The sequence below is a fragment of the Chrysemys picta genome, chromosome 2 (genome assembly GCF_011386835.1).
Source record: "Chrysemys picta bellii isolate R12L10 chromosome 2, ASM1138683v2, whole genome shotgun sequence".
Classification (NCBI taxonomy): Eukaryota; Metazoa; Chordata; order Testudines; family Emydidae; genus Chrysemys; species Chrysemys picta.
The window spans coordinates 93,058,103-93,083,997 of NC_088792.1; the positions used below are offsets into that span (position 1 = coordinate 93,058,103).

Here is a 25,895-nt window from a genome sequence, read left to right on the forward strand (position 1 = left end):
TTTTTGTTCAAATGTGAGTGATGGAACAGTTAAATATGGAACAGCAAGGGATTAATAATTGGAAGGGAGGAGAGAAACATCAGTGTTAAGTTCTACCATGTAGATCGCAAAATAAAATTTTGTCTTTCAATATTCAGTCATGGGATACGGAGCAATAGGGCCTAATCCAGAATAGCGCTAAGGCATCTGCAGCCTCCACTGAAATCAGATTGCAGATGCTCAGCACTTATCAGGATCAGACGGACACCCAGCATGTACCATCCGGGTTAGATTTCAAACTCTGAAATTTAAGATAGAGCAATTATGGCAAAAATAGTTTTCAGGTCATATTTTGACACATAGGATACGGATAGCATCCTTATAGTGGTATCCAGTATACTGGTTCTGAAACTGAGGGCCACCAAGTGGCACAATACTGTATTTGTTTTACAAGTGTCAAAATATCTGTACATTCCAACTTATTAGAAATAGTATTAATCGAATATCAAATAGTGATCTGCATCAAGATCCAGCCCTTTTTATTCTTGTTCATATGGCTACCTTAAATGGTATTTCTAAAACCAACAAAAAGTTCCTGTGATAGAGGTACTCCATACTATTAAGAGACAAAGCTTATAAAAATGGAAATCCATCACACTGTAGAACATATCATATTGGTACAAAAAGGTTTAAGTGAAATAACTTATCACTGTAATAAGAGGACAGAAACCATCCAGGCCTTTTTAGAGGTTTATGACTAATGTTAATATATTTGATTAGGTCCAATGTTTGTGACTTACATTTTAGATGATGTATTATATTATTCAATGTACTTCTGTATCCTGAAACAAATCTACAGTTGCTTTCATTGTTTTCTGTTGCTTATTTATGATTTGTTTTTAAATATATGTGTATATTATGGGTTAGATTTTCAGCTTGTGTAAAATAACCACTCCATTGACTTCAATGGAACATTATCAATTTATACTAGCGGTGGGTCTGACCCAATGTCTGTATTTGATTTTTCTGGCAGAGGAGAGAGGAGGCAGGTTATAGGATTTCATCTGTCTAATATATTAATCTTACCCATCTTTATATTTAAGCAATAAAAGTATATATGAAAAAAGAGTGTCTGCAGACCATTCCCTCATGCAGGTTATGCAGAAAATCTATTAATCTAGTTCAAAAGAAAGTTGCAGGGGCAAGGATAGAAAAGGCTGAACATCAAGCAAGGGCATCTTTTTTGGCTTTTCTGTGGTCAGTTGTTAGGATGGGAAAGCTAATATTCTTCTGTCTATTCAGGTTTTTATACCACCCTCCTCAACGTAGTATTGAGCATCTTTCCAGTAATGCATCAAGTGCCATGACTAACATTTGTCAGGTGTGGGTCCTTCTTCCCTCTCATCTTCCTCACAGAAGGAGTATTGTGCATACACTGCAGTGCTTTGTTTTGGTAGGGTTTTCTTTGGGGTGGGGGGAAGGTGGTTATTTTAGTTTAACATACCCACTGCTGTGTGTTTGTATTAGAGAAGACCAGGTCAAAGAAGTGGACCTTGGTGGTGATGTTTGTAATTCTTGAGATACGGTGGCAGGGGTTGTTTCACAGCCTCGGACTGGCCCCCGAGAAAGCTCTTTCTCCTGCACAAATGAGCTTTGTTTTTACCTGAAAACATTCCATTATGCCCGAGGATCAGAGGTGTCAACCACAACCTCCATCCCAGAGTTTTAGGCAATCTTTAGCTATCCAATGCCCAGACCATGGAATGCCTTGAAGATAAGGACCAAGAACTCAAGGTGCTAGTGGAATGCACCTAGTGGAGCGACTTTATGGGATTACTTGGGGCAGTACGTTACTACCCCAAAATGAGGAAGGACATACAAATCTGGCTTTAAGGGTCTGATCCAATCCCCCTACTGAAATCAATAGGAGTCTTTCTATGGGCTTAGATCATGCCCCATAAGAACACACACATTGGTTCACTCCTGTATTCATCTGAAACCCAGCAATCCAAATGTTTTTGATCTCCCTCAAAGATTTTGGATGATTAAGAAAACATATGTAAGAAACTAATTAGGGAAGAGGGATTGAGAATGTACTTTATTGTTCACTGTGTAGCAATGTAGGGAGTGAAAACCACAGAAGATGAAAGTCAGCAGCAATATTAGCAATAAGGGCTGAATTAAATATTTTAGTAAAAGGGAACTAAAAACTGGAAAAGAAGAAATGGAGAGTTTACAGATTTTTCCTGATGTCCTTGTTGTCTTCCCCACTCTTCCTTTCAAGGTTTCTTTAGTGTGAAGCAGGGTAGGGATAAATGCTGTGCGTGGCAATACAGCCACAGGATTTCCCATCAACCTTAATGGGGGTCAGATGGCTAAATCCCCCCGTGCAACGCTTTGAAAATGCACCCCCGAGTGTTACTTATCAAGTGGGTACGAGTCACAGAGAACAAGTCAGGGAAGATGAATTTGAACTTTTGACCTACCTCCCACACCATGCTGCACTCCTTTTAGAGTTCTCATTACGTTAAAAGCAGCTTCCAATGGCAAAAAAAAAAAAGAAGAAGAAGAAAAGGATGTTCTGCACAATAAACAAAACTTACAAAATAGCAGCAGCCATAAGGTATTTTCTCTTTTTTCCCCCCCTTGCCTATTTGTGAAACCTGTGAAAGGGTGCACTCCACTACATCCCAGATGTGTGACAAATTTCACATGCCTTTAATACTAGGTAGTTTTGAAGAAGATGCATTTTTGCACTTTTATTAACCCTATTTTCAAATGAAGTATGATTGGCGGTTGTGAGTCTGGTGTTGTGAGGGGGGTGGGATGTCTGTTTATTTTTTCTTTAAAGTCCCATTTCAGAAAAATGTTTTCTGGGGCTTATGTTTTCAAAAGTGGCTAGTGATTTTGGAGTGTCCAAGATCAGAAACTTTGGAAAATGCTCAACACTTGCCCTCTGACAATCAGGGCCCCAAGCTAATTTATGCCAGTCTGGTCATTCCTCTCCTATCCCCTTCATCACTACTCAAAAACTCTCAGGCTGTGGCTGAATTTTCAGTTTTTAGATACATTTGAGAGCCAAATTCAATGTAAAAACAAACAACTCCAAAAATCACATCACAAACACCTGAGAAATTCAACGGCTGAGTTTCACACAGCTTTAGGATACGTCTACATTTGAGCTGGAAGTGTGATTCCCACCTCACATAGCCACAGTCACGCTAACTCTAGTGCCTAAAAATACCAGCGCGTTCACGACAGCAAGGGCAGTAGCTCCAACTAGCTGCTCCATGTACAATGCCCTGCATATGTATTTGGGCAGATAGCCCGAGCCCCTTCTTCTCCTCCCCCGCCCCCCCATGCTGCCTCAGATACACTGTTCTATAGGTAAAAGTTTGAGCAGAGCTAGCGGGGGTACATCTACATGAGCTGGGAATCTCACCTCCCGGTATCATGGTAGACGTGCCTTTAGTCAGGGCATATTATTTTAGTGCAAGTCTGTTTGTGGACACATTTCAGAATTCAAGAAGTGTCCTATTTTGATTTAGCTTAATTTATTTTGTACTGACATACACTAAATCAAATTAGAACACTTTAATTCTGAAATAAGTACCCCCACAGAAAGGGAGACTTGCACCAAAATAGCAAGATGTGTGCATTGCAACTAGGTTAGTCATTTCAGTGCAAGCTTGTGGGCAGACCAGCCCTTAGGCATTACTGAAATAAAGAGACCACAGTAAAGACTTCTGAATGGAACCAAGTGGCACAGAATAAAATTTTTGGAAGTGTCTAAAGCCTATAGAAAGTCAATGAGAGTTAGGCACCAAAGGGCTCAATCCCACTTCACTTTAAGTCAATGGGAAAAACTCCATAGACTTGAATGATACAGGATCAAGTCCCAAGTCATGTAAGTGCTCTGGAAAATTTGGTCCAGAATTTTTTAAAAGCTTTTAATAAAGTGGAAAAGCATATTTCACATGCTCTCTTGGTAGAGCTACCATTTCCCTGTGGCGACCTGGAGTTGCTATCCAAATGTGGAGAGAATCCAACTGGCATTTGTCTAAATTTTCCAGTCCATTTCATGCAGCGGTAGAAGTTTGAGTATTCAGTTACCTTTTCTTGTGGGGGCATGTTAACACTGTGTGGCCTTGATTTATTTGTTAAAATCTCTTCAGTCCTCTTTAGAAGTGACTGGCTGGTTGATACAGGTGGATCAAATATAAGTACCTGTGGATTACTCTGCTTCTTCTAGTCAACAGAAAATGGGTGGCAGTGCTCTAAAAAGAAAACCCAGCTGGATCAAGGAGCCATGAGATTGTGGGGAAGGACAATAGAGCTACATTCTATTAAGTCAGACTTTCGCTTGCAGGGAAGTCAAATCAGATAACAAAATCCAACCTCAAGACAGAATAGAAAAAAAGGGAGTGGGGAGAATCAGGAAAAAAGACTATTCCTTCCCCTAGATGATGATTACTGAAGAGAGGTGTAAAAAAGAAGCCTTTCTGGGGACAGCAGACTCTCTAATTATACAATTAACAGTTAGAATGGGCCACTCTCTAAGTCCTTCCTCACATTCTTCAAAGAAAGTTTGCTTGAGTAAGGACTTCAGATTTTTGCCCATAAACAACAAGATTAGCATCTGATTAATCTGAAAAACTCCTTTGATGGATACAAGCCTGGCTTTGTATTTGGAGGTTCAAATAAGCAAATTATTCTCTGAACAACGCAAACTTTTCACAGCAGGCCTGCGAGACGGGACTGGAAATTCTGCAGGAACAGGCTTGCTTTGGGGCTTTATCAAAGAGGTGGATCTTGCATTTAGATGCTGGGCCTGGCCAGTTTGGTCTCCTCTGGTAAAGTGTTCCACAGAAGCTGAAAATGTTCTGCATATAAGAGTCCCATCCAGAGCTTGTCCAGCTGTAGAATCTTTGTGGAATGGTGGCTCTGTCAGAGGGTTGGATTTGGCGTGATCAAAAACAGAAAGCTTGTAAGAAAATCTATTCCTGTAACGTTCCCTGCCCAGTGTGGCAGCCCAACTATGTGCCCTCTGTTCTGGCATCACAACAGTTTACCTAGAACCAATAAAGACCAAAAAAACTAGATGATTTGTGTTGCATTCTTTTATAACCACTGAGTCATAGTCTGTTCATAGTCTGTTTCACTGTGTCTCTCCAACATTAACACGCATGCAGAGTGTAACAGAACAAAACCCAACTCAGTATGCTGTGCGTTTTGATAACAATATGAAACTGAGTGCTGACAATGCAATCAGATGAATTAATACTTCAAACAGTGGAGTATCCTATTGCAATTGTAAAATTGCTCTGTAGCAAGCGGTGGGGTTTGCTGGAAACACCGTCTCCTGCAAGCAGATGTTGCTCCAGTTGGGAAATGTAAAGCGGGTTCTGCTGACTCGTCGTGGCTTTAAGTAGAGCTGGCACAAAACCAGAATTCCATCCCACAGGAAATTCTGAGATTTCAAAATTTCGCTTTCTCCCAAATCCGGATGGAAAGGTAGAAATCTCAGAATATTTTTTATGAAATGAAACATTCTGAAAAGTTTTATTTTACCCTTATCAGAACTTTTCCTTTCAATAATTTCCTCTCAACAATTTAAACAAAATACATTCAAGATTTTTTTTTTTATTTAATTGAATCACCATTTTCTGACCAAAAAAAAGTTCCATCAGAAAGGCTTATAACCTGCTCTGCTTTTAGGTTAATGGGTGGGGTTTTTTGAATCCCTGACAGACACTTTGGTCTGAATCCTTAGTTCCACTGCAGTCAATGGCAATACTCCATTAGTACCACAACAGGGCCCTTTCTCTCCTCCACAGAACAATTTTCTTTATGTTAAATTCCTCCCTCGTGATGTGAGCATAATGAATTACTAGGAGAATCTGCAATACAGTTCTCCATCTTTGTTTTGCCTATTGTTTTCAATTTCAGTTCAGACTCTAGGACTGTGGCTATGGAAAAATGGTCTTTAAAAAAAATGTTAACAAGAGGGATGGAAACATATTTTCTCATATGTAAAGGTATATCTGCAACACCCAGCCACAGGGACCAATCCTGCAGTGCTACTTCTGGCAAAACTCCCATTGGAGTCAAGAGGAGTTGTGGCAGCATAGGGAAGGCAGGATTGGGCTCTAAATCTTGGTATGACAGACAGCCACACTTTTATTACCTGTTGGAGCTCTCCCAGTTCACTTTAGGACCCCCAGTTCTTTGGTGGTCTTCTGTTTTGACATCTGCTTACCCTTATCTCTAATCAGCTTTGCTGATAGACATTTCCCTTGAGTGAGGAGAAGTTGTCTAATAGATTTTTTTTTTTTAAACCAACTACTACTAAGTAGTCAGGAAATTATCTTTGTAGCCTGTGAGGGTGAGACACACAGTTCCCAGTATTCCCATGCAAACAGTTACGTTCTGTTCTACTATATCTGATTTGCTCTGTTTCACTCTTTATGGTCTTTTATCAAACGAAACAAGAATTTTTAATATATTTTTGTTAAATCTGCAGTTGTGCAAAATGCTGCAGTATCCAAAGGCACCAAATGATAAGATCCAACGATACATCACACAATCATTTAATAATGTTAATTTCCTATGGAATACATCAGGAGTTATATACCATACCCCCACAAATCCCACAGGAATTAAACTTGACCCATGTGGCTTAAGAGAGAGACATGGGAAGGAAGAATAGTTTTCATTTGATGCAAAAATGTTATCCAAAAAAAGGACTGCAAAATGAAATGACATAATACTTTACAGAGAGAGAAATGCCAGAGTTTCAAGGCTGACCTCTCAGTATTAGGCTGGGTATAGACTACCCGCCTGAATCGGTGGGTAGAAATCGACCTCTCGGGGATCGATTTATCGCGTCCCAACGGGACGCGACAATCGATCCCCGAATCGACGCTCTTACTCCACCAGCGGAGGTGGGAGTAAGCGCCGTCGACGGGAAGCCACAGAGGTCGATTTTGCCGCCGTCCCTACAGCGGGGTAAGTCGGCTGCGATACGTCGAATTCAGCTACGCTATTCGCGTAGCTGAATTTGCGTATCTTAAAATCGACCCCCCCCCTGTAGTGTAGATGTAGCCTTAGTGAATACAATTATTAATAAGAATAAATCACTACAGTCCATGGTCTATCCTAACTATATTGCAAAAGGTTGTGTTTTCTCAGGGGCTAGTATGAGCCACATAACAGGGCATACTATTATATTGCAATAGTGTCTAGGAGCCCCAATCACGGCCCAAGTCCCCATTGTGCTAGGTATTGTTCAAACACAGAACAAAGAGATGGTGCCTGTCCTCAAAAGCTTACTAAACCAAGGAGCTGGGCCAAGCAATATACCATAAGGAACCATTCTGTGTTGTTAGGGGGATGGACAAGGTGACCTAATAAGTCTTCTTTGTCTATGATTTTCAAAAAGTGACACCAGGAGAATATGTTCCTTGGTACATTCATCTGTGGCTTCTGAAAGGCAGGATCTTCTCTCACAGGGTTAACATCAAATATCAAGTAGATATGGGGAAGTGAATCGGATGTGAATTCAATTCAATTTTTAACTTGACTAGTGGGGTGTAAAGGCAGCCTAGGAGATGTAAATCACGAAAGCATTTTAATAACCTTGACTGATGGATGGTCACATTTGCACTTTTTAAATGGCTACTTCCTAGTCAGTCCAAGATCATCTGTTTTCTAGATCTATCAACTGTAATCCATTTTTTCCAACATCAGTTTGGTTAACAACCAACTAATTACAAAAGTCTGGGCCCAAAGGGGCCAAATCCTGGTCGCACTGAAGTCAAAGGCAAAACTCCCATTGATGTAAATGGAATTTCTCTAATTCTTCTCTAACAAGTGAAACACATTAATAGTCTCAGAGAGAAGTCATAATCACTTGGGTTCAGACTTCTAGGTATGTGGCTCATATACAGAACAGAATTAGCCATTTCTTGCTCTAGGACTGTTTAATTAGCTGGGTTTCCTATGACAGTTAGATTGTGAGCTCCCCAGGGCAGGAACCTGGCTTTTTTACTTGTCTGTAAGGGCTAGCCCACCTCTGGCACTTTATACATAATAATAATCCCAACAGTACCTGTATGATGTAATGGCAGGGCTTGAAATCAGGGTTCCATTTTCTGCATAGAAATGTGCTCATTGGGTCTTTAGGGCTGGAACTAGAAGCAAAGGGGCTTAAGTCCCATTGCCTAACCCTCCTTAGGCTCTTCTAAAAATCCAGCTTTGACAGTTAATCGACTATAACTGAACACCTAGATTTGAGTTTAAGAGCCAAGCAGGGGGAGCCTAGCCAGTAGCAAACTGACAAACATGAATGAATGCATCTGCATCCACAATTGAGATTAATGACAATTAGGGTACCTACAGCATCCCCACTAGAGTCACTCTGCAGTCTGTGACAATTCCCAAAGGGTATCAAGACTTGGTGCCTGGCTAATTCCTGTTTATAAAGTTATTTCAATATCTTAATTAAAGTAAATAAATACATTAAGCAAAGCCAGGAATGCAAACTCAGCGCTAGACGTTCACATTTGGATGGCTCCACGTCTCAAGGCCTTATCTTCACTCTTGAAGCTTTACCAGAGTGGCTGGCGAGCACCGTCTCCAAAGTGCTGATGTCTCCACGCAGTTGCGGATAGGGAAAAGAGAATCAGATCTGCTTCATGGGAAAAGGATACGTGGAGCACTGAACGGCGCAGCCAGTTTTCCTGTCACCTCTCACAGAACTATGATCTCATCCTTGCCGCCTCTCCAAATTTTGTCTCTCAAATGTAGGAGAGACAGGCAGCAAGGGACAAGGGGAGGAGGTGGAGGAAATGTTACAAGAAAGATCCCATTGTTACAATGTTCTTATTTGTGTGAATATTTGCCAAAGCAACAAGATTGGGTTTGATGACATGGATGCAACGGTCAGGGGAGCAGCACAAAAATGCTTGAATTCAATGTGCATATGATCCTTAGAAGAGAGCAACTTCCAGATGTGAGAAATCAATGTCTCATTTCCTCAGGCCGCTAAATTATATTAATTTAATTCAAAGAACCATGCACCCATTTTGCACAAAGCAGTGCTTGAAATATTCATATTAGAGATGGGTCCCAAACAAAATCTAGATCCAAACAACACAGGACTTTGGCCAAGTTTGAATCTAGATTCAGATCTAAACTTTATGGTCCTATGCCTGTAATGGTTAGAACCAAAATCTCAGATACAAACACCCCCTGGCTTTTGGAAAGCTTGGATCTCATTCCAAAATTTGCAACTCTGGCACATACCTACCTGAGATACTGTAGCCAGCAGTATTTTTGAACCCTGTCTAACCTGCAAATTGTACTGGAAATTCTAAACATTTTAAAATTGGTAGGTAACAGGTCACAGACCCATTTGTAACACAAATGCAAAAACAGTGTCAATCCTTTTCCATCATGCTAGCTTATAGTCTGACAAAAAACAAAGTTAGTAGTTAAGCAAAATATTCATTTAGTTAGGTTCTGATCCTAAGACTTACATTTCAGCATGTATGTAAGCAAATGGGCAGTATTAAGGAGTGCAAAAGAGCTATGCCAATTTACACTAGCTGAGTATCTGGCCCTCACTGTTCATCTGATCCCTGCTGAAAATGGTTACAGCTATCGAGGGCATCAAAGTTTATGAGACTGATGGGATACGCTAAGGACCAGGTATAGTGCCTGCATCAGGTTCCACAGCAATGTGACTTGTAGTCAGGATGGAAAATTAGGACTGGTATAAAGAAATCACCAACTAGCCATCTCTAGGTTCAGGACCAGTGGGGATTGCTGATAATTTAGTAAGTAATTTTAAAATGACTCTGGAATTTGAAATGATTCATACCCATCCAGTTGTGCAAATTGTAACCTTTTGTTATTTATTATTAATCCATATTACTGGAACAAATGAGAAGGTATTTGGGGTGAGGGGGGAATACAGGGAAAATGTTAATTTCACAATTGCAGTAAAGAACAAAGACTAAACCAAGCCTCTTGCACGTCACATCTTCACCTCGCCTCAGCACCAGAGAGCAATTAATTTGATGGTGTCAGTAAGATTTCAATGGACATTAGAAGCCTAAATAGCTTTGAGGATTTTCATTGGAGTTGAACAGAGCTAGGATGATTTTTTACTCCAATTGAGAAACTGGGGACCAATTCAGAAAAGCATCTGTGTTTAAAGTCCATCCCTGTTCAGCAAAGCACTCAAGCATGTGCTTAACTCCAGGCATGTGCCTAAAATTAAGCCAATGTGATGTCAGCATGTACTTAAAGTTAAGCACATATTTAAGTGCTTTGCTGAATGGGGCCAGACAGCTGAATGGGAACCATTGGATGTTTTCCATGTTCTTTGATAGAGAGGAAAGGAAATCTTATGTCTTTTGATGAAACATTTGTTAACAAGTGGCTTTCCAGCCAGAGCCCATGACTTCACAGCAGACAGGCCTATCTAGGTCAAAACCATCTTCTCTCCACTGAAAACAAGATCACTTTTGTTTCCTTTTGACCCCCTCCTTCCCTGTGTGTGACTGAGTGTGTGCATATGATGTGTGTGCTGTAAGCATTCACTAAGTTGATGCTCGTCTGGTAATAGTCTAGTGGGTCTGCCTTTCCAGTGTTTGTGGAGCCAAACTGAAGATTAAATTATGCTCTAAATTTTCCTTCTTCCCCTGTAACTTTCCAGAGCCTGTCTCTAGCTGTAACACTGTCACCCCCGACAACCATTCTCTCCAATCCCCTCCTACATTTTCAAATTGACCTGGTCTTTGTTGTACTAATTAGATTATCTCTGCCTCAGGGACCTAGAGAGCAGCCCCCAAGAAGCACAGCCTGGAAAGACAGGACACATAATCCCTGTTATCAAGGGGGTTGTCATTTGGCATGTAGATCAACTAATTCTTTCAATACCATGGGAGCAATTGTACATCTTAATATTGATTTTTTCAAGATACAATCTTCTACATTCCTGGATCAGGCTCACTTACCCTGGCTAAAAGGCTCTATTTACCATCATATGAAATAACATGTGCACAAACGGATTTTTAAATTTACAAAGTGGAACAAAGGAGAAGGTATTTTCAGGGGATGGGGGAGGGAGACAAAGAGGGGGGAAATGTTAATTTCACAATTTCAGTAAAGAACAAAGACTAAACCAAACCTGTTGTACTTCAGGTCTTCACCTCGCTCAGCAACAGAGAGCAATTAATTCAGTGGTGTCAGTCAGATAAGTCTTATTATGCCAGTAACTGAGAGCGTGTCATATGATGGGGGTGGTAAGCAATAAATCATGTGCTAGCAGTAGTTATTCTGCATGTCAAGTCTTATTTCTAAAATTAGGTGTCCAGCCTGTTAAGTAGTTTGTGTGTTTTGTTGTTGTAGCTTTCCAACTCCACAGCACTGATGTTAAGAAGTGTTATTCATATCTAATGCAGGAAAATGAAACTTTTTGTTATCACCAAAAAGAAGACATCAAAGGTTAGATCCATACAAAACTCCACTTGCTAATTTGCATGCTGGCTGTGGGTTTGCTAAGAAAACTTGTCTTTGGTTGGGTTGTATATAGTAAACAAACTGGTTGCCTGTAAGAAAACCATATGATACTTTGGTCCAGATAATTGGAGCTGTGCACAGGAATTTAGATCTTGATGAAAAGTGGCATAATGGTTAAGTGTTGTTATTAATATGTACATCTCCTGGGATAATCAGGCCCTAGATGACCGACATGAAAATTGCCATCACTTTTGATGTATACAGTTTATGAGCTTTCAACTGGCGTATGACATGTATAGTTTGGTTCCATTCCTTAGGAGACAAGGAATTTTATTAAGGACAATAAATTAGGTAACCCAACTAAGCATCAGCACCATATGCCACAGCTTCACACTATTTTAAAAAAAGGTATTTCAATTTGAATACTATAAAAAGATGCCTATATAAAGCTCTAGGCCCCCTGACACACAACTGACATTATAACCACACAAAACTCTGGCCGAGTTAAATAATTCCAGAAAGAATTCAGCCAGCCACACAAAAAGCTCTGCTCCATCCTCTCACTTTCTGGAGCGCATGCCTCATCCCTCTCCCAAAAACCCTAACAAACAAGTGTCTTTTGCAGCATGCCCAGAAAGTCAACAAATCTGGGTGGTTTCAGACTAAGAAGAGGTGGGAGCAAGTTCCAGAGATCTCACAGAGAATGCCCTACCAGGCATCCCCTCGCTTTATAAGTGGCGAGGGGAGGAGGGGATGGGATTCAGGCGGAGAGCCTCTGCTAACTGCAAATACTGACTGCATATGTGAGCTCTTCTTGGAAAAAGTGATATGAAGTTGATGACCAAATACACTAGAGCCGACTTAGAAGGCACAAAGCTCATCAAATCTTCTGCATCAGGAAACAGGAGGATGTATTTTGGTGGAAGGATTCCCCTTTGAAGCATTAGGCACTGGCCAACTCTAGGAGACAGGCTCCTGAGACTACTAGAACAATGGTCAAATGTTGTAAGGCACTTCCTAGGTTACACACAATGCAGACAGAGATGATCATCCAAGATGGACGCACTGGGTGAAACCTAGTACACCTGGGCACACATTTTAGAAGTTTTCTGTTCCCTTTTTACCAGTAGGTAAGCTATTACCAGTTCTAGAGATGTTCCTCATTATCAGTATAGGGAATACTTGCTCATACCTGTAAGATCTTCTGATACCTTGCTCCCAGTGAGTAAAACTTTTTAACTATGCCCCCTGTACGTTTATCTTACTCACTGTTCATTGAAGGACAACCCATATTAACTTTAAGGACAATAAATTGTAAAGAAATAACTTTAAGCACCAAGAGGTAAATACTTTAAGATCCTTATCCTTTCAAAGGTGCTTGGGTGATTTAATGCAACTTTCTGCCCTCAAACAAAGTATAAGTCATAAAACACGAGCCCAGTGAATGAGTCTCTGCTAAAGGAGAAGACTTGATGAAAGAATAAATCTGCACAATAAGGTTATGCAACCCATAGGGTTCTTTATAGTGCCCGGCCTAAAAATGAGTCCATAACATTGTTTTAGCTGTTAGTGGTTCTGGTTTGTATTTTATTTTCAAAAGATACTCTAGACTAACAGTGAGTCTCATATAGCACCTTTCAAACTCAAAATATCCCCAAAGTGTCACAGATCACTTTTGGGCCAGATTCTCAGCTGGTATAAATCAGCATAGCTCCATTGACTATGAAGCTATGTTGGTTTACACCAGCTAAGGATCTGGTCTATGTAATAAAGAGACTACAACCTGGACATACTCGGCATTTGCATTCATCAACACCATCCATAGAGTAGAATCTATTTTACTGACAGAAGGAATGTTAACCAAGATACTGGGATCATTTCCTTCTCTTTTAAAACATGTCATAAGATTTCTCGCTTCTTCATGGACAGGCAGCAGAGCCAGGGAAAAAAACAAAACAAAACAACAACAAAAACAGGATCTTGATTCAATGGCTCATCTGAAAGTTGGCCCTCAAACAGTACAAACCGTTTTCAAAACTCCGCACTTCTGTATAAGCATTAAAGATAAAGGCAAGTTCTGGTGTGGGGACTACTGGTTTTTTGTTTAAGTATCCCCTCTGCCTTACCTGTCACTTCTTCCCTCATGTCCTTTCCTCCTCTTTCTACTGTCCCATTGTCCAGCTTTCTCCCATTGTCTCAACATAGATCTTGGTGTGTTTGTCAGATTATAATTTAGGCTTGTGGGTCCTTGTAATCAGTTCTCCTGGATAGCTTATCCTGGTCTTGTAAATGTAGCTAGCAGTACTGGAGCCTCTTTAATAAAAGAACATTTATTTCCCACTAGTTTCTCACAGTCATTAAGATAGAATTGGAAATTTACCACCATATGGGGGGGGAGGGGGGAGTGTATGTGTGACTGCATTTTCCCCCTCCTTAGAGAGCTCAACAACGTATCTCCTCCTTAGAATCTGGGTCTGGGATATATTCTGTGCATCCATTCAGTGACAGTGGAATGCCATCAGGGACTCCTGCCACTATCAAGCATACACATTCAAAAAATTCTTTTGCTCTTGTGATCTCTCCAGCAGCTCTTCTTGGTCTTAACAGCTTGAGTAGTGGAGGAAGAAGGAACAGGCTGCTATTAGTGGTCTTCAATAGCATGACTATTTTTCTCAGGTTGGCAGTCAGTGCTAACATTATGCTGCTCTTCAGGAGGTGTTCCTTTGATGGACATTACCACCAGTGACACTGATCGCTGTGGTGAGAGAGGGAGTAGGGTAATGTGTTCTTGTAGTGAACCAAAAAAACTTGAAGAGTGGAAGTCCTGGGCAGAGATTAATGACTGTGGCCATTCATTTTTCTCTTTGGTTTGTTTCTTTTGCTTTATTGTAGGGCTGCCCAGAGTGGGAGAAAAGTCTTCCATCAAGGTACAGAACACAAATCACCACAAGAAAATGCAAAGGAAAATTGACGTTATAATTAGTCAAAATTCTTCATCTAAAAGGTTGGTTTTTAACAAAAAAAAAATGATTTTCCATCAAATGGGCAATTCCTGTAGGAAAATACCCATTTTTGGCTTTTTGAGGGCGGGGAGGAAAGGGTTCCATTAATGTCAAAAACCTGAAAACTGAAAAATTGCAAACAAGAACTAATCAAAAATGTTGGGCCAAATTTTTTCAGTTTTTCAACAAAACCCCCAAATTTTTGAAGAAAACAGTCATTTTTTTCCCCCATGGGAACAAAACACATTCCCCAACCTCCTGTAAGAATACTACTTTACAAGAAAGCCTCATCTCAAAGAATCCTAGGGTGCTTTACCAAGTATGGGCCAAAATTTCCTCTTGGATAATAAGGAAGTATCCAAAAGAGGAATTTAGGGAAAAAATTGGATGGAAGAGCCACAGAATGTTAGGGAGTTTCACAAAATATCTAGGACGTTTCAAAATATAGATAGTTGTGTATTTAGGTTGGCAAATGAAAATGTGCAACACATCACAACGGAAAAATATACAATAAAGAATATAAAATTGTAACATATTCCAAATTACCATTCATATGCAAAAAAAGTCTTGCAGGCAGGAAAAAAAAAAACCCAACCTGTTCTCCATCTGATGACTGGTTACCTAGGTTAGTTTCAGATCAGTGAACAGATGGCCATGTTAGAAAAGCAGTCTCAACAGTTGGCACTAATTTACAAGCTTGTTGGTTTGGCAGGCTCAGCAGAGGCACAGTCCACTCTGTACCTGTTCTGGGGACAAACAGGGAGCTTCAGGCTCCAGGGCTGTCAGTTTGGCACTTCCCCAGCACTAAATTACTTGTTTTTTAATGCTGGTCTGACTTACCATTCAAATAGACACTATAGCAAAGGGCACATTATAAATGCAGAGATAAAAAGAAAGGAAGATTGCTCAAAGAGAGCTTAATTTACTACTCAGATATTTCAAGGTGTAAACAGGAATAGACGTTGCTGAACAAACCCTGCCGGCACTTTTCAATTTAAAAAAAAAAAGATTGTATTTAATCCAGTCACAAGTCTCAGACATTAAGATTTGTGCATCAGTGTTCAATGAAAAGCAAGTTTCATGACGCACTATTGTTATAGGCTGGTAGTGCTGCTTATTATTAAGGTTGCCTAACACTTTCTCTTGTAAGACCCCATTTTCAGTTGCTGATAATGGTTAAAATTTTAACCATTTCACCTGAAATTTTTCATGCCAGGTGTCGGTCTCAGGCTGAATTTGTTTGTTTCTAAGAAAGAGGCTAGGGAAAAACATGTTTTGCCAATGTTTAAAAAAAAAAAAAAATCCTTGAGTCCTTGTCTTTGAACAGATCAAGAGCCCTCAAGCTTTGGAGCAGGGACTTGAAATTTGGCTTTTGCCATCCCCAGGATAATTCCCCCAAATTTAACCGTTATATACCTTTGAAAAAAATGCAGTTTGCTCAGTGGAGACTTCTTTGATTTTAGTAGTTAAATCTCTGAAGAGTCTGTCTTTTCTGAGCAGTTTAAACCTCTCACAGCTCCTAGTGCTGACCAGACTGTACATAATCCATCCCTACAGAGGGACCGAGCATGTGCCAACCCGGGGCTACAAGGGTGAAGCTGGACTTTCCCTGGAATTGTTGCTCTGGGCCAAGGTGGGGGCCAGGCACCAGAACTGAGAGCAGGAAGCCTGTTTCTTCTGTGTTCTCAGTTACCCCCCTGCTGGTATGGATGAATGAAGGCGGCCCAGTTCGAATGCAGAGGGGTCGGGGACAAAAGCCAGACCTGCAGGAGGATAAAGGAGTCTGGTGAGACTGGGACTGGAAAGGGACTGAGAGTAAGGGAAGGAGATTGGGATTCATTCAGCAAGGATACTGGAACTGGGAGCTAGGGGAGGCTGGGGCTGGTCCAGTAAGGAGATGGAAATTTAGAGCTGAAGTGGAGAGAGCAGAGGGTGACTTATTAAGTGGGTAGGCTGGGGCTGGGAGCCAGGGAGTGGGGACTGGAAGTAGTTGGGCAAGGAGACTGGAACTAGGAGTTGGGGAAGGGGAAGCTGGAATTGTTTAAAGAAGCAGTCTGGGAGCTGGTGAAGGAAACTGGGGTGTGGGGAGTGGGGTGGATGGAGAACCTGGGAGCCAGTTGGCTGAGGAGTGAGACTACTGAGATTGGATGAAGAGCTATGAGAATCTGGACTGGGTGGACAAGACACTGGGACTAAAACAGTAGAGGGGGGGGAGGGATGGGGGGACAGATATGACAAAGAGCTGGAGTATAGAGGGGAGAACTAGGGCTGGCTGGCCAAACAGCCTGGAACAAGGAGGCAGGGAGGGGATGTGGGCAGACTGGATTTGGATAAGGAGGGAGAATGGGAGCCAGCAGGCAAGGGAAGAGAACATAAGAAGAACATAAGAACGGCCGTACCGGGTCAGACCAAAGGTCCATCTAGCCCAGTACCCTGTCTACTGACAGTGGCCAATGCCAGGTGCCCCTGAGGGAGTGAACCTAACAGGCAATGATCAAGTGATCTCTCTCCTGCCATCCATCTCCATCCTCTGACAAACAGAGGCTAGGGACACCATTCCTTACCCATCCTGGCTAATAGCCATTAATGGACTTAACCACCATGAATTTTACCCAGTTCTCTTTTAAACGCTGTTATAGTCCTAGCCTTCACGTCCTCAGGCAAAGAGTTCCACAAGTTGACTGTACGCTGCGTGAAGAAGAACTTCCTTGTATTTGTTTTAAACCTGCTGCCTATTAATTTCATTTGGTGACCCTTAGTTCTTGTATTATGGGAATAAGTAAATAACTTTTCCTTATCCACTTTCTCAGCATCACTCATGATTTTATATACCTCTATCATATCCCCCCTTAGTCTCCTCTTTTCCAAGCTGAAGAGTCCTAGCCTCTTTAATCTCTCCTCATATGGGACCTGTTCCAAACTCCTAATCATTTTAGTTGCCCTTTTCTGAACCTTTTCTAGTGCCAGTATATCTTTTTTGAGATGAGGAGACCACATCTGTACGCAGTATTCGAGATGTGGGCGTACCATTGATTTATATAAGGGTAATAATATATTCTCAGTCTTATTCTCTATCCCCTTTTTAATGATTCCTAACATCCTGTTTGCTTTTTTGACCACCTCTGCACACTGCGTGGACATCTTCAGAGAACTATCCACGATGACTCCAAGATCTTTTTCCTGACTCGTTGTAGCTAAATTAGCCCCCATCATATTGTATGTATAGTTGGGGTTATTTTTTCCAATGTGCATTACTTTACATTTATCCCCATTAAATTTCATTTGCCATTTTGTTGCCCAATCACTTAGTTTTGTGAGATCTTTTTGATTGAGATGGATTGGATGAGGGACCAGGAGAGAAGAACTGGGACTAGATGGGGAGAGACTGGAAGTAGGGAGGGGAGAGACTGGGACTCAGACAGCAAGCCTGGAAGGGAAAACGATGACTGGGGAGTGGTGATTGGGACTGAATAGGCAAAAAGAATAGGACTGGGACAAGGAGCCAGTGGGGAGAAAGATACAGGATTGGGACAGTGACTGGCTGAAGGGGATGGGGCAGAAAGGGTCAAGCTTGGACGGAACGGGCAGAAGAGTCTGTACCCACTAGACAAAACTCCCCCCCCCCCCCAGAGCATGGAATGAAACCCAAGGCTCCTGAGTCTTACCATTCCTCTGCTGTCAACAAACAACAGTGAAACCCACTGGCAAAGGGTACGTCTCATCCCCCTTGAATGCCAGTCCACATACAGGACAGCAACCTACTATTGCTCTCAGTTAATGCCTTAGCTCACGTGTCAGAGGTCTGTATGATAGATATAAAAGTTCGAAGACTGCTGATGAACTCTGTGAGTGTCAGTAGGATGCCACATGATGGAACGTCTGTTTTTTCAGTTTGCTCTGCTAGAAACCTAGGAAATTACACATACAAAAACGACACTGAAAGAACAATATTAAGGTTGCAGAGTCAAGCACTCAAAAGTTAGGAAGTGCCAGAATTAAGGGCACCTGTACAATCTGTGACAGACCCAGACAAGTGGGGTACAAGAGTCTGGTAGAGGGCAAATATACTGGTCACTGAATGAGTAGTTTTCTGTTCCCTGAGTGACCAGAGCAGGGGCTGCACTAGAGTAATCAGGAACCTGCTAGAACCAGTAAGGCAGGCAGGCTAATTAGGACACCTGGAGCCAATTAAAAAGAAGCTGCTAGAATCAATTAAGGCAGGCTAATCAGGGCACCTGGGTTTTAAAAGGAGCTCACTTCAGTTTGTGGTGTGAGTGTGAGGAGTTGGGAGCAAGAGGTTCAGGGAGCTGAGAGTGAGAGGGTGTGCTGCTGGAGGACTGAGGAGCACAAGTGTTATCAGACACCAGGAGGTCCTGTGGTGAGAATAAGGAAGGTGTTTGGAGGAGCCATGGGGAAGTAGCCCAGGGAGTTGTAGCTGTCATGCAGCTGTTACAGGAGGCACTATAGACAGCTGCAGTCCACAGGGCCCTGGGCTGGAACCCAGAGTAGAGGGTGAGCCTGGGTTCCCACCAAACCTCTCAATTGACCTGGACTGTGGGTTCTTCCAGAAGGGAAGGTCTCTGGGCTGTTCCCCAACCCACATGGTGAATCTCTGAGGCAAGAAAATCCGCCAATAAGTGCAGGACCCACCAAGATAGAGGAGGAACTTGGTCACAAATCTTAATTTAGCCCCATTTGTGCATATGCATTATGATACAAACTTTAATTACAAAAGACATTTTTTTCCATAGGACCCCTGCCTAATTCAGTGCACTGGATGCATGTGCTCTGGGGATGAATGAGGGTTGCGTAATATAAGATGCTGTTGCATGTAGGATCCCTGCTTCATTTGTTGCAAAAGTTTGAATGTGTGTGGTGAATGAGGCAGGGGACTGCAGAAAGAGGAGGGATGATTTCATGCTTAAGACAGACAGTTGAATGCTACCCTGGAGAACTGAATTCTCTCTCTGCCTCTGCCACAGACCTCCCAATGTAACTCTAGGCAAGTCACTTTAACCTCACTTTTCATAGGTGCGTTCCTCATTTTCTGGGTACCCAATCTGAGACCCGGAAGTTTGATGTACAGAAGTATGGTGTACTCACAATTGCAACGGAAGTCAATGGGAGCTGTGCTTTGAACATAGCCATTATATATAGTGCACTCTAAATACTCTGAAAAAAAAAATCAGGGTCTAGGCATGTAAAATTGGGCACCCAAAATTATTGGAAACTTACTTTAATCTCACTGTACCTCAGTTCTCCATCTGTAAAATGGGGATAATACCCCTGCCTTACCTCACAGAGGTGGTGTGAAAATAAATTAATGTTTATGAAGCACACAAATGCTACAGTGATGAGCACCACAGAAAATCCCACAATTAAATTAGTAATTCTGTATGCAGAGCAGTGATTGAATATTGTGCAGTAAATAAGGCATAGGGCTATATGTTGAACAATGAGAATAAAACAAAATATTGAATAGTTGCTTATTAAGTGAAGTCCATCCATCCTATGCTCTTGGTCCTGTGGGAAAAAAATGGTATGTGATCATGTAATTAAAGACTGTATCAAAAAACACATGCACAAGGGGGGACAAATTAAGGTTCATGGCCAGCCTTAATTCTACCATTTGCTCACTTTTGAGTGCTTGACTTTGCAACCTTAATTTATTTTAACTTTTTTTTTTGATTAATTATATCAATACTCTGCTATTGCCAGGGGGCAATTCATACAGTCACGTGTGTAAAAAAGTGAAAAATGGCTGATAACTTAAAAAATGGATGATAACAGACTGCAAATCCCACTTTTGATTGAACATGGCAATATTCTAAACTAAAAGTGCTCTCAACCATGCTTGTAGCTGCTTCCATTGCTTCATACTGACTCAGACATTCTAGGTTTCAGAGTGACACTCACACCGAGTGACAATCCTGGAATCTTATTATACAGATAGAGGCTCCAACTGAGATCCTGACTCCTTTATGCTGGGCTCTGTACAAATAAATCTTGAGACAGTCCCTATCCCATAGGGATTACAATCTAAGTAGACAAAAATAGGCACCGAGAAGTGAAATGACTTGAAGTCTTTACATCAAAATCACTCAGTACAAACTCGATACCTTTCTACAAGATGTGTTCTTATTCAAGCAGCAATAACAGGCTTTATGCAAGAATTACTGGATGAAATTCTGTGTCAGGTCAGGCTAGACAGGCCCTAGAATTTCAGGCTAGTCTCTTCTGGCCTGAAAAAAATCTATGACTTTCCCAAGGTCATATAGCAGGTTAGTGGCAGAACCAGGAACACAGCCCAAGTAAGCCAGTGCCCTCTTCACTGGATCATGTGGACTCTGAGTTGTACCACACTAAAGCCCTTCAGTGCTTGAGCAGGGCCGGTGCTTCCGCTAGGGGACCCTCGGCGGTTGCCTAGGGCGGCAGGATTTGTGGGGCGGCATTTTGCTGTCCTCAGCGAAAATTCAGCGGCGGGGGGGGGTCCTTCCGCTCCGGGTCTTCGGCAGAAATTCGGCGGCGGGTCCTTCACTCGCTCCGGGACCCACCGCTGAAGTGCCCCGAAGACGCGGAGCGGAAGGACCCCCCGCTGCCGAATGCTCAGAGGAGGAGCGCTGCCACCTAGGGTGACAAAAACCCTGGCGCCGCTCCTGTGTTTGAGACTAATGCATTTGAATCTCTCAAACTACTAAAAGAAATACATATATTCTAAAAGATGTATTGGAAGTGTGATACCGTCTATATTTATCCAGATTTATTTTGGCATCTGTGGCTAGCACATTTTGAAAGGAAGCAAAATGGATTTTCTAAACACAAATGAAGTGATTACTCTGAGCCTGATCCTATGAGGCCACCTTGAAGTGAACATGAGTTTGGTACACAGAGGGCTGAATTTGAGAACATTAAAGCGGTGAAAAAGGGAGGGTAGAGGAGGGTCTAAATTCCAGACAAATATTTTAAGAATCCAATCTTTTTAATGAAGATTTTGTGTACCACACATTCCAGTCCGGACACAATCCTGTACCTAAATTTTAAATCCACAATACTGTGTGTTTTCAGTAATAAAATAATCACACTTGGTAGTCTAATTGCTTTTATCTTTTCAAGGAGCTGTTAAAATGGTAACTCATTAATCCTCATGGCTAAGGTAAACACACTGAGGCAGAGTTTTAATATTTTATCCAGACCCACACAGAAGTCTGTTGTAAAATCAGGATTAGAACTCAGGATTTTCTGGCTGTCTGGCCTGAGTCCTCTGACCACATTACTCCGCTCAATAGGTTTGTCTCTCGTCTTTTGGAATTACTGTACCACCAATAAAACCACCTGAAACATTACATCAGCTTGGTACAATTATATGTGAATGGGTTTTGATTCCTTTCATGTGTCATATCCTGAGGTTACGTGAGGGAGTGATATAGGTTTGAGTGATTTGGGCCCAGTTTAATGGTGTCTATGTAAAACATTTCCCTGATAGAACCCTTTGGGTTGGGCCTCCATACCAGTCTCATTCTGAGACTAAAGCATTTCTTTCAATTCAAGCATAAGTTTTATTTATACTATTCTCAGTAACACAGGCAGCAGTGCAGTGAGTGATTTTGCATTGTGAAGCTCGTCGATCTGCACAGCATGGAAAGAACCATCCTTTACTTAGGAAAGGTTTTCTTTCAATCCATCTTGTGCATGAGAACAGTAATAGAAGTCCTGCAGGTCTATATAAGCCACTGACGACACGGGCAAACCCATTGTTCCACTAGGGTTTGCCCAGGCCTCACTGATTAAAAAACTCAGCAAACGAGTCTGTTGATGCACAAGAATATCTAGAGCCCAGTTCTTTCCCATTTATCTAGGTCAGCACTGCAGGGCTAATAGGAATTAAACACAACAAAAACTTATTTCTGGCACAAGAGTCAGGAACAAGGACAGTACACGCATAGGGGGCATACCTGTTAAAGAAGAAGATATCACTTTTGCATAATCACTTTTCAGAGTTGAATGGCACTTTAAGATACCTACAGCTATCAGAGTAGTCCTAATCCAGAAGTGAGACCAACTTACTTTTCAGGGTGAAAAAGGATATACCATGTCCATCATATTCATTGCCAGTGTCAAAAGTGCCATGCTTCCATAGTAATTCTCAGGAATGCAGCATCCAAAATGCCAACTTGAAATGGCACAACTAAGAGGTAGAGTTCAGGGTCTGGGCAAGCTATTGGGGTGTCAAAAATTAGGGCCTGATCCTAAGAGGTACTAAGCACCCACAGGTTACTGACTTGAATGAGAATTGTAGGTTCCCATTGCTTCTCGAGATCAGATAAATTTGTTAGGCAGCATGCTATAGATAGGCCATTGTTCTATCCTGGCGCTGAAGAGACCTGGGTTCTATTCCCAGCTCACCCATTGACCTGATGTGTGATCTTGGGCAAATCACTTCACCTCTATTTCCCTTCACACTGTTTGTCTGTGTTGTCTACTTAAACTGTAAGCTCTTTGCGGCAGGGACTGCCTCTCACAATATGTTTGTACAGTGCCTCGCACAATGTGGAATCTGGTCTTGCTTAGGGCATGTTGGTGTTATTGCAATAATAAATTATGCCTATCCCTCTGGTACCAGTATGTTTTCTAGGGTAAATCTAGGTAGCTGGTACTTCGTTACTCATAGCTATTTGAATGAAGTGGATAGGGAGCCTATTTTAATTAAAATTAATAAAAATGTTTCAGAGAGGGCCACAGATTTGGTGAGGGGAGGAGAGAGAGACTAGGAGTCCCAGACAGAAGAACTTGTAGATCATTTTGTATGGCCTAGTGATAAATCTTTACTTTCAATTGCAAATCATTCGCTATCAGGAAACGGCTCCGCTCTACACAGGCAGCTTTCTAGTAGGACACAAATAGAAATGGGCATAAAGATGCTTATTGGTAAATAAATCAAGCCAAAGGAATTGGAAGAGGGAAACAGCACAAGTCTCTCTCTGTCTGGATCTCTAAGATTTATGGGAGAGAGATTTGCTGCTACTTTAAACCACGTCGTTGTTTCTCGGGGTATGAATGGATGATTCTTTTGCATACATTTTGCAGGGTTGACTTAAGTAAGTCTTGACAACTCTCTTTCCCTGGGGACTAGACTAAAAGTATTGTTTAGAAATCTAATATATGGTTTATTTACTCAATTTGTGCTGAGCACTACAGTTCCTTCAGGCCAGCTTCAGCAGCCCATTACTCTATTAATGCTCCATTACTGAAATTAGTGCTGTAATTGGAAGTGGGGAGGACGATGGGGAAGGGGACACTTTTTAAAGGAGCCAGTCCAGTTTAATCCCATCACAGATTAAAGCACTGGAAAAACTAATTTGCCTCCCACACACTTTTTTTTTAAAAAAGAGAGAAACACGATTCTATAATAAAATTCAAGAGCATGAAATGAACAATGATAGGTCACAACGCCAAGCCAATCAGTGTACATTTAAATTAGGAGGACACATTTGTAACATAAAGATGACAAGTGTCTAACATGGGGAGAAATACAAAGAGAAATGTCATCTTAAGAAGCAAGCAGACAGCCTGTGTTGCTAAACAGATTAAGGCCTTTGCCACCTACCTCTGGGACACACGTACAATTTCAGCCAGAGGTCCAATGTGAAATGAGCTGGACGATCTCATGTGCCTCTTAAACAGCCAGCAGCTTGCTCTGAATGTTGAGTCTCTTGCAGGAGCTATTCATCTGGCCTCTTCTCATAGGGCTCAGACAAGTTTTAGACCCCAAGCACTTGGGACATTTACAAGTAGTGCTCCCTGAAGTTCTTCCAGTCAAGACTGAGGGAATGAAGGGGAAAGAGAGCTGGGAATTTAGAGGAAAATGACCTTGTAGTCAAGACACTGTACAAGGATTTAGGACATTTAGGTTAATTTCCTGGGTCTTCCACAGCTTCCCTCCATGACCTTAGGTAAGTCACACTTTCTTTGTGCTCCTCTTTACGGATAGGGAATTAAGGGGATAATAAACATACCATCTCACTGGGATACAGTAAGGCTCATGCGCGTGAGGTGCTCAGGTACCACAGTGATGGAAGCCATATAAACTACCCAGACAGCACAATCAGTTCTTTACATTTTCTTTACAGCTGTGAGAAACAAACTAGCAAGTTTTTGTGCACAGAAATGATAGCTTTTCACTGTTAAAAATATTATTTTCACAAAGTACATTTGAGGCAAAAATGTGCAATATCTGAGTTTTTGCTGTTGCAAACCCTGCTTTAATTCATAGAGGATGAGTGTTTGGGATGACAGGATTTTTGAAGAAAAAAAATCCTTTGTAGCTTGATTGAATGTGGAATCTGTTTCTCTCTACTTACTAATCATCTGAGTGGTATAGATAAAACATCTTTGGTCAAAGTTTCCCCTGCCATCCATGCTTGTGCACTGTACCAACTCGCTACCTCTTTAAGCTCCACCCCAGAGAGGACTGCATTTCATTGGTGTTGTATATGTGAAGGATGTGGGGCTAATCTGTAATAATTTGAGAACGTTGTTATTGGGGTAGTTAACTTTATGGCTTTATTGGGTTATTGGAATGTTTACTATATACACATATTGGTTTCGTTTAATAGCAGGGGTGCTGGGAAATTAGTAGGAAAGCAACACAAGAGCTTCTTAAGCAACCTCCTGGGAAACATGGCAGGGATCCTTAAGAGACCATGCCTGAGCTTTTAGCTGGGAAGATGCTATTTCCAGTCTCCAGCCAAAGTTACATGACTTCTTGAGCCAAGGCTAGGAGCCAAGAGTTAAACTAAAGAGTTAAAAATGCCACAGGGGGAGGCAGCTGTCAGAGGGCTGTTCACAGAGAACAGACTGACAGAGGCAGGCTCCTCCAGAGGAGCCGAAGCACCAAAAGTTGCCTGGCCCACTACCACAGGCTGGAAGAGTTTATGGTAAGATGGACATGTGTATAGGCCTTTTACTGTGTTAAAACCCTTTCTTCTCTTGGGATATGCTTTGTTCCTGCTGTTAAGGTTAAAACATGCTTTCTCAGCCCAAAAGTTGTCTGGCTACCTGTACTAACGAGTGGTCAACATGCTCCTACAGGAAGAACTCCATGTGTCAAAACCAGTCACGTCTGCTGAGTAATCACAGTTGGTACACAGAGGGCTGTAGTCCAGGGCCTGCTCAGAGAGTGGGAGAATCAGGGATCCCACCCCAGCAGAGGCGAAGGCATGAGGCCTAAGAGCTCACAGGGTGCACTCAGAGAGTGAGCGAGACAGACAGACAGACGAAGCTATCCTAGGGTGACCAGACAGCAAGTGTGAAAAATCGGGACAGGGATGGGGGTAATAGGAGCCCATATTAAAAAAAAAAAAAAGTCCCAAATATCGGGACTGTCCC

General features: G+C 41.8%; 1 protein-coding gene across 1 annotated transcript in view; it reads right to left on the bottom strand.

Moving 5' to 3' along the window:
* Window positions 1-25,895, bottom strand: part of LOC101951919 (uncharacterized) — a 64,315-nt gene that overhangs the window by 15,189 nt on the left and 23,231 nt on the right. Inside the window, exons 3-6 of the mRNA XM_065583774.1 lie at window positions 24,115-24,329; window positions 18,302-18,418; window positions 15,106-16,273; window positions 11,177-14,424 (exon numbers count right to left, since the gene is read on the bottom strand). The gene's annotated coding sequence lies outside the window, so the exon portion shown is untranslated. The remainder of the gene's footprint in view (window positions 1-11,176; window positions 14,425-15,105; window positions 16,274-18,301; window positions 18,419-24,114; window positions 24,330-25,895) is intronic.